This window comes from Uranotaenia lowii, chromosome 3 (assembly GCF_029784155.1).
Source record: "Uranotaenia lowii strain MFRU-FL chromosome 3, ASM2978415v1, whole genome shotgun sequence".
NCBI classification, from domain to species: domain Eukaryota; kingdom Metazoa; phylum Arthropoda; class Insecta; order Diptera; family Culicidae; genus Uranotaenia; species Uranotaenia lowii.
Window position 1 is genome coordinate 211512887 of NC_073693.1, and position 10205 is coordinate 211523091.

The 10205-nt window shown below is 42.0% G+C and overlaps 1 long non-coding RNA gene across 1 annotated transcript; it reads right to left on the reverse strand.

Annotated features, from left to right (window-relative positions):
• Positions 1-2184: 2184 nt before the first annotated feature.
• Positions 2185-8665, reverse strand: LOC129755472 (uncharacterized). Its single transcript, XR_008739262.1, has 6 exons — positions 8570-8665; positions 8378-8514; positions 7961-8086; positions 4733-4952; positions 3701-3910; positions 2185-2670 (listed from the first exon to the last, which is right to left on the reverse strand). It is a non-coding gene; the product is annotated as an uncharacterized LOC129755472 (long non-coding RNA).
• Positions 8666-10205: the final 1540 nt, after the last annotated feature.

The window sequence follows — 10205 nt, forward strand, 5'->3', positions numbered from 1 at the left end:
GCCAACCCACACCCTAACGACGAGAGAAGTTCGGAACTTCACCAACAGATGGCTGCTACCATTAGGGCCTGCAAGATGGCGTATTGTGGAACATGATGGGGCGAAATAGGGATGACGTCATGGGCTACGCGGCTGAGAGGTCAATATCCGCATTGAGACAGCTCATTCTGGTTCGCCATTGCTAAAGTCAACACATCGACTGGTGAAGACGCTAAAAATAAATGGTCTGGAAGCAAAGTCCAGAACCGTGGTTTAGACTCCGTGAGTCCGTGTCCGTGAGTCTGTCAAAACCGAGACATCCAGGTAACCGCAAAAACCGAACCCGTAGCCAGCGTAGACATTCACCCTAATTAACACCATAAAATTCCCCATCATGTTCCCAGGACCCCGAAGTTTATGCTTCAAACTTTATGAAGCTTGCCAACCCATTAGGCCTACATCTGGAACGCATAAATCCCAAGGTCAACTGTGGACCCAGCTCCGAGGCCGGATCCAGTGGATCCACTAGGCATCCATCCCACGCGGTCTACCTACGGCACTGAGGCGACGCTGGAAATTCTGCTCGTCAAGCCGCCACCTGAGGACTGTTACATTAGACTGAGTCGATTTGGGGTCATTTTTGAATTTCTCAAACCCTGGGGTCTTAAAAGCTTCGTTTTGGTCCAAAACTCATCCATGATTTTTTGCAGAATTTTTAAGCAACGTTTACATGAGTAAATTTGAACTTTTAGGTTTGTATGGGAAAATTGAATATTTTGTACTGAAAAATGAACATCATTTTTGTTTCTTCTGTGGAACCGAGCCTGCTGAAGGTTTTTGTGCCAATTTATAAATTTCTTGTAGGAAATTTTCCGCTGAACATCTTTGTCGAATATTATAACTTCGTATCTTTTAAGACAAAAAAGTTATTAGCTGTTTAACAGGTGTATGTTTTTTTGGATTGATAAACCATGAATTCAATCGACACCACTGCTTGTGCCCCACGAAGTATGGCATGAAAAGTGGTCTTGGAATGCTTCGCTAGGCACCCAGCAGTGGTGTCAATTGAATTTCTTGTTTATCAATGCCAAAAGACATACACCTGTTAAACAGCTAATAAATTTTTTGTCTAAAAAGATACGAAGTTATGATGTTCGACAAAGTTGTTCAGCGGAAAATTTCCTGTAAGAAATTTATAAATTGGCACAAAAACCTTCAGCAGGCTCGGTTCCACAGAAGAAACAAAAATGATGTTCATTTTTCAGTACAAAATATTCAATTTTCCCATACAAACCTAAAAGTTCAAATTTACTCATGTAAACGTTGCTTGAAAATTCTGCAAAAAATCATGGATGAGTTTTGAACCAAAACGAAGCTTTTAAGACCCCAGGGTTTGAGAAATTCAAAAATGACCCCAAATCGACTCAGTCTACTGTTACATGGTGGTAGCCAGCAGCTAGTTCGTCAACACCGAGATATCGTTCCGAAGACGAGAGGGAGAGTGGATATTCCGCAGCCTTACCACCCCGTACCACGGCATCGTATTAAGGTAGGAGTTACGATAAGGTTGAGAACCGCAAATTGTGGGTAGTGGGACACAAAACTTACCAGTGTGTTCGTAGTGCAATAAAGTGGGAAATTACGACGGGTGAAGTTAAAGTGTTTTCTTGGGCATTGTTCGCGTTAGCTTTAGCCGACCCTGAGGTGTTGTTCGGGGGGTTTCTGCCTAGTTGTCAGCTAGCGAGCCGTTTGTTACACTTGGCGCCCAACTAAAATTGCTCACAACGATTTAAGTTGCTCGGTAGACACTTCTTACAAAAGCCCGTCTTGCGTGAGTCTCTGGGAAAACGCCCAGAAGCTTGAAGAAATTTGTTTAACACACTACGTTTTGGGATTATACAACTATTCTTTGGGATATTTGTCCAATTTCTAGGGGTTCTGGACGTCTAACGAAAATTGATGAAGCAACCAACAACTTGAAAAACCTAATAATTGATTAAAGTCGGAAAGTAAAAATTTTCACGATAATCCGGAAAATTTTCTTCTTCGGTGGAGGGAGGAAATAAAAATCAAAACCAAAACCAAAAAACCTTTTAATTTTTCTAGTATCTTAGCTCTAAATTTCTCATTTTGGCCCATATTCAAAATTGTTTTTTAATCAAGCACACTGTTGTTCCTTCTGGATTTAGGCTCCGATTTTAATTTGTTAGTTGTTTAGTTTTGTTAATATAGTAACGTAAATTTATTTGTTTCAGTTTGCTAAATATTTGGACTCAATTTCAAAATCGTTAATTTATCATACTAAGATTTTGAGCCGACCTGGTAGTCCAGTGTAATAATTATATTCGGTCCAGTCCTTATGCTTATCGCAACATTTTATTAATACGCATTTATTTGTAATTATTATTTTAATGTGTGTTAATGTAAATTTTAATTTAACTAATTTATTCTAATCTAATCATTGTGTTAATACTTTGGTTAGTCGTTCTTTTAAAATCTATTTAAATATTTCACCTGCAACGTTGTACCATCTTAAGCAAAATGGAAATGTCACACCTGCTTTCCCAATATCATTCGTTGAATCCGGCTCACCTGACAGAAGACGAGCTTGAATACGAGCTGCATATTAGAAAGATTCCTGTCGATGCGAGTCTGACGCGTAACCAGTGCGAACGATTGTTACGAATGGATCTAAAAAAAGAAAAAAATCAGTTAAGAGTTGATCACGCATTCATTAGTGAATCAGTGGAAGTTGAATTACAAGTGTGTGCGGAAAAATTAAACTCAATTTCCAGCTTCTTGGAGGGAGGGCGAGCAAAAAGAGCACCTGAGCAGAGCTTCAAGACCAGGATTCTTCACATCCTTTTCCGAATGGAGAGATTGAAAAATCTCACTACTGAAGAAAATGATTTGGAGTCCCTGGCCTTGATAGCCGGCGAATGCCTTAAACTTATCAATGTGTTCTTTTCGCTGGCTTCACCCCATCCAGAAGTGCGGAACGCAGAATTGGATTTAATCAATGGGAGCATTAATAGAGTTCGTGCTGAGCCTGAACCTGAGGAGCAGCATGTAGAAGATATGGTTCTTTTGAATAACCCACTGGAACCGGAAGTGAATGATAATGGGAATGAACCAGAACATAGCACCGATCAGGATGATGAGGATAGCGACAGCGATGAACAGGTAGCAGCTGAATGTAAACAGATGATGACCCTTATGCAAGGACTACTACAAAGAGTTCAAGCTTTGGAATCTAAGCTGGCCACTAAAAAGGCAAAGAAAAGTGCCAACAAGGTCACTAACAGCACTCTCAAGGATGGAAAGGAACAGCGTAAAGAAGACAAAGGAAATGAAAAGCCCAAGGATTTTTTGGCCTGGCTAAAGGAACGGAACAGTTCTATGGGAAGTCTGAAAGCAAAGGAGCCGGAGGAGAAGGTGGAATCCGTAACTCAGCATCCTAGAGAAAATATGCCAAAATCTAACCGTCTCCCAGTGCACAAATGGATGATCAAATACGATGGCATGGATAATGGCCGAAAACTTAATGAATTCGTAAAGGAGGTCGAGTTCATTGCTCGTTCGGAGGGCTTTTCACAAGCAGAACTTATTCAGTATGCTCACCATTTGTTCACAGAGAAGGCTAGGTCTTGGTATATGGAAGTTAGTGGATCTATCAATACATGGGCACAGTTAGTGGAAGAACTTAAACTAGAATTCTTACCTGTGGACATGGATTATGCCTACGAACGCCAAGCTGCGAATCGGCGCCAAGGACCGAGAGAAAAATTTCAAGATTTTTATCTTGACATGGCCAAAATCTTCCGAAACTTATCCCGTCCTTGGGAAGAACAGCGCAAATTTGACCTGTTATTCCGGAACACGCGGGAAGATTGTCGCATAGCCATGCTTGCAGCCAATGTTACTTCAATTCCTAAAATGAAAGAATTTGGTAAACGGTTTGATGCTATAAATTGGCAGTTGTACAGTAGAAGGGAAAACAGAATTTTTGGTAGATCAGCGCCTGTGGAGGAAATCAACCAGTCGCGTTTTTCTGAAGCACAACGGGAAAAAAAGTGGCAACCTACTAATCAAAACCGTGACCGATATCAACAGCCACGATCAGAAGGAAACAAAAACTTTCAGAAAACTTCTGGCAAGCCATTGGATAGAGGTGAAAGAAAGAAGGACGATTCAGGAAACGGAAAGAGCTGGAAAACAAGTCATATGTCGGCTCCAACAGAACCCATTCCTGGTCCCAGTGGAACCAGCGCTCTGCAACGGATAGTTAAAGCTTACATTCCGCCGCGACATGGGGTTTGCTTCAACTGTCGCGAAGTAGGGCACGGGTTTACCGAGTGTAGGAGGGACAGGAACTGTTTTTGTATGTCGTGTGGTTTTCCAGGATTTCCGGCAACAGAGTGCCCGTACTGTTTCTCAAAAAACGTGAAAGGGACTGCCCAATGAGGCAGGGCAAGTCTAGAGAAAACTCCACCAGACCTCAAACACTACAGACAGATTCTACGACAGAGATTCTTCATCAACTCGGCTATGCTCGCATGGACGGTGACATCAATGAGGATATCGAGATTGCAACGATGCTTGTTACTCTCAACAATGACTCTCGTCCGTTTGCAAAAGTCGAGTTGATGGGAATTTCAGTCGTAGGACTGCTTGATAGTGGAGCAGCTAGGACAGTGATAGGAATAGGAGCAAGAAAATTAATAAAGTGTTTAAAATTGAAACTTATACCTACCAACATCAATCTATCCACGGCCGGAGGCCAACATTTAGAAGTATTAGGGTCCGTCGAGTTGCCGATCACATTTAATGGAATCACCAGGTTGATGCCTGTGCTCGTAGCTCCTGATCTCAATAGACGTTGCATTCTCGGTTACGACTTTTGGCGCAAGTTCGGAATCCGACCAACCATCCAAGAATCTGTAGAATCTGTCGACGAAGATGTAGGTATTGATCTAGAAGAAGAAGAGGAAATTAGTAAAGAAAAAAAAAGTCAGTTAGAGAAAGTTAAGCAAATGTTTTTAGTAGCAGGTCCAGGTAAATTTGGTAAAACCAGTCTACTAGAGCACCGAATTGAGCTGAAAGAAGAATTCGCACACGCTGAACCTGTCAGAAAAAATCCGTACCCGTGGAGTCCGGAAATTCAGCGGAAAATCCATTTGGCGGTGGACAAGATGTTAGATGAGGGGATTATCGAACCTTCCGACTCAGATTGGTCTTTGCCAATAGTACCGGTTAAGAAAAGGGATAGTGATGAAGTCCGACTTTGCCTGGACGCCAGGAAACTTAATGAACGTACCAAACGCGATGCTTACCCTCTCCCCCACCAAAACCGCATTTTAAGCCATCTTGGCAAATTCAAGTACCTGTCGACGATTGATTTGTCACAGGCATTCCTACAAGTGCCTATGCATCCGGATTCACGAAAATTCACGGCGTTTTCCGTACCTGGAAAAGGTTTATTCCAATTCCAGCGCCTTGCATTTGGTTTAGTCAACAGCCCTGCAACCTTAAGTAAGGTCATGGACCGAGTTTTGGGTCACGGGGCCTTAGAACCCTTTATTTTCGTGTATCTGGATGACATAGTAGTAGTTAGCAATTCTTTCGAGGAACATCTGGAAAAACTGCGTGAGCTTGCCAGACGATTGCGGGACGCAAACCTTTACATCAATCTCCAAAAATCAAACTTCTGCTGCTATGAGCTTCCGTACTTGGGCTACATATTGTCTAGAGACGGACTTCGGCCTAACCCCGATCGTATACAAGCGATCCTGGGGTATCAGGCACCCAATTCGGTCAGATCCTTGCGTAGATTTCTCGGTATGGCAAACTACTACCGCAGATTCATCTCGAACTTTAGTGAACTCACTGCACCTCTCACCGACTTGTTGAAAAACAAGCCGAAGAGAGTGCAGTGGAATAACGCAGCAGAAGGATCATTCCAGGCTATCAAGGAGAAGCTCATCACGGCTCCTGTGATGGCCAACCCTGATTTCAACAGAGCGTTCTGCGTCCAAACAGATGCGAGCGACACTGCAATCGCTGGTGTGCTCACGCAGGTACAAGAAGGGGTGGAGAGGGTAATAGCTTTCCATTCGGAAAAGTTGCGGGGAGCTGAGTTGAATTACCACGCCGCAGAAAAAGAAGGCCTTGCAGCCCTTCGCTGCATAGAAAAATTTCGGTGCTACATCGAAGGCACCCGTTTTACGCTCATAACCGATTCCTCAGCTCTCTCATTTATAATGCGTGCTAAATGGAAATCCTCTTCCCGTCTCAGTCGCTGGAGTATTACACTCCAGCAATATGATATGGAAGTTAAGCATCGTAAGGGGAAGGACAACATAGTCCCGGATGCTCTTTCTCGCTCCATTGAGTCTCTGGAGCCACAATCAGATGATCGGTGGTACCTAAATCTATTTGAAGCAGTACAAAATGATCCTGAAAAATATCTCGACTTCAGAATTACAAATCAAAAACTGTATAAATTAGTATCTTCTAAATCGGTCGTACTCGATTACTCCTTCGAGTGGAGAGAGTGTGTTCCGAAATCTCAACGTCTTGGTGTGATGCAACAGCAGCATGCACAAAAACTTCATATTGGATATGAAAAGTGCATTGAATCGTTGAAGCGGCGATATTATTGGCCGCGAATGGCAAGCGACCTTAAAAAACAGATTGCACGCTGTGATTCTTGCAAAGAAAATAAACACGTTACCCATTCAACCGTCCCCGAAATGGGAAAGCAGCGGATTTCAAACAGGCCTTTCCAAATTGTGTGCATAGACTACATACAGTCTCTGCCCAGGAGCAAGCAGGGTAATGCTCACTTGCTTGTCGTCCTCGACTTATTTTCTAAGTACAGCCTGCTTGTTCCTGTGAAGAAGATCTCGTCTAGTAGTCTATGCACCATTTTGGAGGACCAGTGGTTTCGGAAGCTGTCGGTCCCACAAATTTTGATTTCGGACAACGCATCAACGTTCTTATCGAAGGAGTTTCAAGCCCTACTACACAAATATGAGGTGCAACATTGGGCCAATTCCCGTCATCGAAGCCAGGCAAACCCGGTCGAACGCGTTAATCGAACGATAAACGCAATGATTAGATCTTACGTTCGTCAGGACCAAAGGCTGTGGGACAGTCGAATCTCTGAGATAGAATATGTGCTCAACAACACTATTCACGCTTCTACAAAGTTTACGCCTCATAAGATCCTGTTTGGCAGTGAAATTGTAACGCGAGGATTAGAACATGAATTGGAACCAAATGATGAAAGATCTGAAGAAGAACGCATGGAAAAGTTTAAATGCGTCAATACAAAAGTGTATGAGATAGTGACAGAAAACCTTAGGAAGTGCCATGAATCCACTAAAAAGAAATACGACCTGAGACACAAGCCATACTCACCGACATTTTATGTCGGACAACGAATTTTTAAACGAGCATTCAAACAATCTTCAGCTGGAAACAACTTTAACGCAAAGCTTGGTCCTGTTTATACACCATGCATAGTGATGTCAAAAAAAGGAACAAGTTCCTACGAAGTGTCGGATTTAAACGGACGAGCCCTAGGGGTTTTTTCAGCCGCCGACCTTCGTGCATAATGTGATGGTTCAAAATTTGTCGTGGAAAAAAATTTTTTTTTTTGTGCATCAAGTATTTTAAGTTCAAGAAAATATGAGTTCCCAGTTAAAGAAACTTTCTTACTTTTAATCAATTTAAAAGTGATAAGTTGCACGATTGAAGAAAAAGTTATTGAAATAGAGTTTAAATATGCGTGCTGACCGTGGAAACCGTGAAAAAAAAATATTTGTTTCGACGTGTAAATGATGCTGAAACCCTAGTGGTTTGTAGTTGTGTTCAGTTTGGAACAAAAATGTCCATTTATTTGTGTTTTGTTCGGTCCTTCAAATGAATTTGGTGAAAAAAAAAAATGAAGAAACTCTAATATTAAAAGAAAACTTACGTGAACCCCTGCAGTAACCGGGCATGATGAAATCCAGTGCGGTAATGGCCAATAAAATTGTCTTCCTGTCATTGCTTGAAGGTACATCTCGTAATTCCTAGTTGTAGAGTCAATCGCAATGAAAACCTGCAGGTGAAATAGAAGTAAAAAAAAAAAATTACAATTTAAAATTAAAAAAAAATATATATATTTATTTGTTTTTTGGATCCACCCTATTCTTACAGAAAAATAACAGTCAGTGAACTTGCATACAAGATGATAGAAATTGTGTTGCATCTTGTACAGCATTTCACCGACGGAGGAGTTTTATGAGGAGTAACGGTGAATCCGATTGATGTTCCGGCAATATACAACGGAAAAATCACACATCACAAAAGCTCAAATGCATCAAATGTTCTATATTCAACAATTACTTACCCCTTTAGGCTGTAAGACCCGGGTCAATTTGTTTTTAAATTCCCCTCTATGGTTCCTATTTGAAGGGCAACAACACGAAAAGATCAGGGCCCATACCATATTCGACGATCGTCGCTAACAGGATACCACAAATAGTCCTAAAATGCGAAAAATAGAGGAAATAGTTGAAAAACAAATTGAGTTAGGACTTACCACGCTTTTCTGCAATAATTCTCTTCCTTGTAGTTGTTCTTTTTGGTTTTGTCTTTTTATTCTTTTTCTTTTTTTTGTTTGACAGTTCGATTTTTATTACACTCCCACCAAAGGAAACTCAAATAAGGTTTGGTTTTATTAACTTATCTAGATCAGTTCCGACTATAGAAAAGATGTACACTCAAAAAAAAAATATTTTGAAAATCGCAAATATAATTAATAATTATTGAATAAGTCAACAAATCCGGATTATTTAATTTGTAATATTAGTGTAAGTTTTTCTATTTTTAATTTGTTTATTATTTGCTTTGTGTTGATTTTTAATTTATAGTTTTAATTTTGCAATTGTCATTACTTGGAATTTTCCTTTCAAAACGTTGGTCAGTAACTTAAAGTTTTGGGATCGCTGGAGACCGGAGTCGAAGACGTTGATGGTCAGTAGGAGGTTTACCTTGAAACTGCGCGGAGTTGCAATGACAACTATGATGCCTTATGACCCCGACCCAAAGTACACTTTAATGAATTGCTCATCATTTTCAACAGATATCTGGTTTCTCTTAGAGCCCGGAGGGGTGGAACGAAGTTGGTCGTTTCACAAAGCGTTTAACAGTGTTAACAATGCTCTTTAGGATTTTCTGGTTCAGCAGTCATGTGTCGGGTACCGTAAGAAATGTCTTTAAAAAAAATGTGTAGCTTTGCTAACATTTTTTTTAAACCCGAGCGGGGGGAGAGTGTACCAACGGTAAGGGATCTGTCAATTCTGTCGAAATCTTGTGCGTGTAGTAATTTAGAGCTCCAAGAAAGTGCTTTGGTTTGCCTTTAGTGATCCTCCTGCTTCAACCACTATGACAACCCACACCCAACTCAACCATCTACCAGAGAAGTTCGGAACTTCACCAACAGAGGGCCGCTACCAGTAGGACCTCAAAGATGGTGTACCTCAAGCACTACGCCAACCCACACCCTAACGACGAGAGAAGTTCGGAACTTCACCAACAGATGGCTGCTACCATTAGGGCCTGCAAGATGGCGTATTGTGGAACATGATGGGGCGAAATAGGGATGACGTCATGGGCTACGCGGCTGAGAGGTCAATATCCGCATTGAGACAGCTCATTCTGGTTCGCCATTGCTAAAGTCAACACATCGACTGGTGAAGACGCTAAAAATAAATGGTCTGGAAGCAAAGTCCAGAACCGTGGTTTAGACTCCGTGAGTCCGTGTCCGTGAGTCTGTCAAAACCGAGACATCCAGGTAACCGCAAAAACCGAACCCGTAGCCAGCGTAGACATTCACCCTAATTAACACCATAAAATTCCCCATCATGTTCCCAGGACCCCGAAGTTTATGCTTCAAACTTTATGAAGCTTGCCAACCCATTAGGCCTACATCTGGAACGCATAAATCCCAAGGTCAACTGTGGACCCAGCTCCGAGGCCGGATCCAGTGGATCCACTAGGCATCCATCCCACGCGGTCTACCTACGGCACTGAGGCGACGCTGGAAATTCTGCTCGTCAAGCCGCCACCTGAGGACTGTTACATGGTGGTAGCCAGCAGCTAGTTCGTCAACACCGAGATATCGTTCCGAAGACGAGAGGGAGAGTGGATATTCCGCAGCCTTACCACCCCGTACC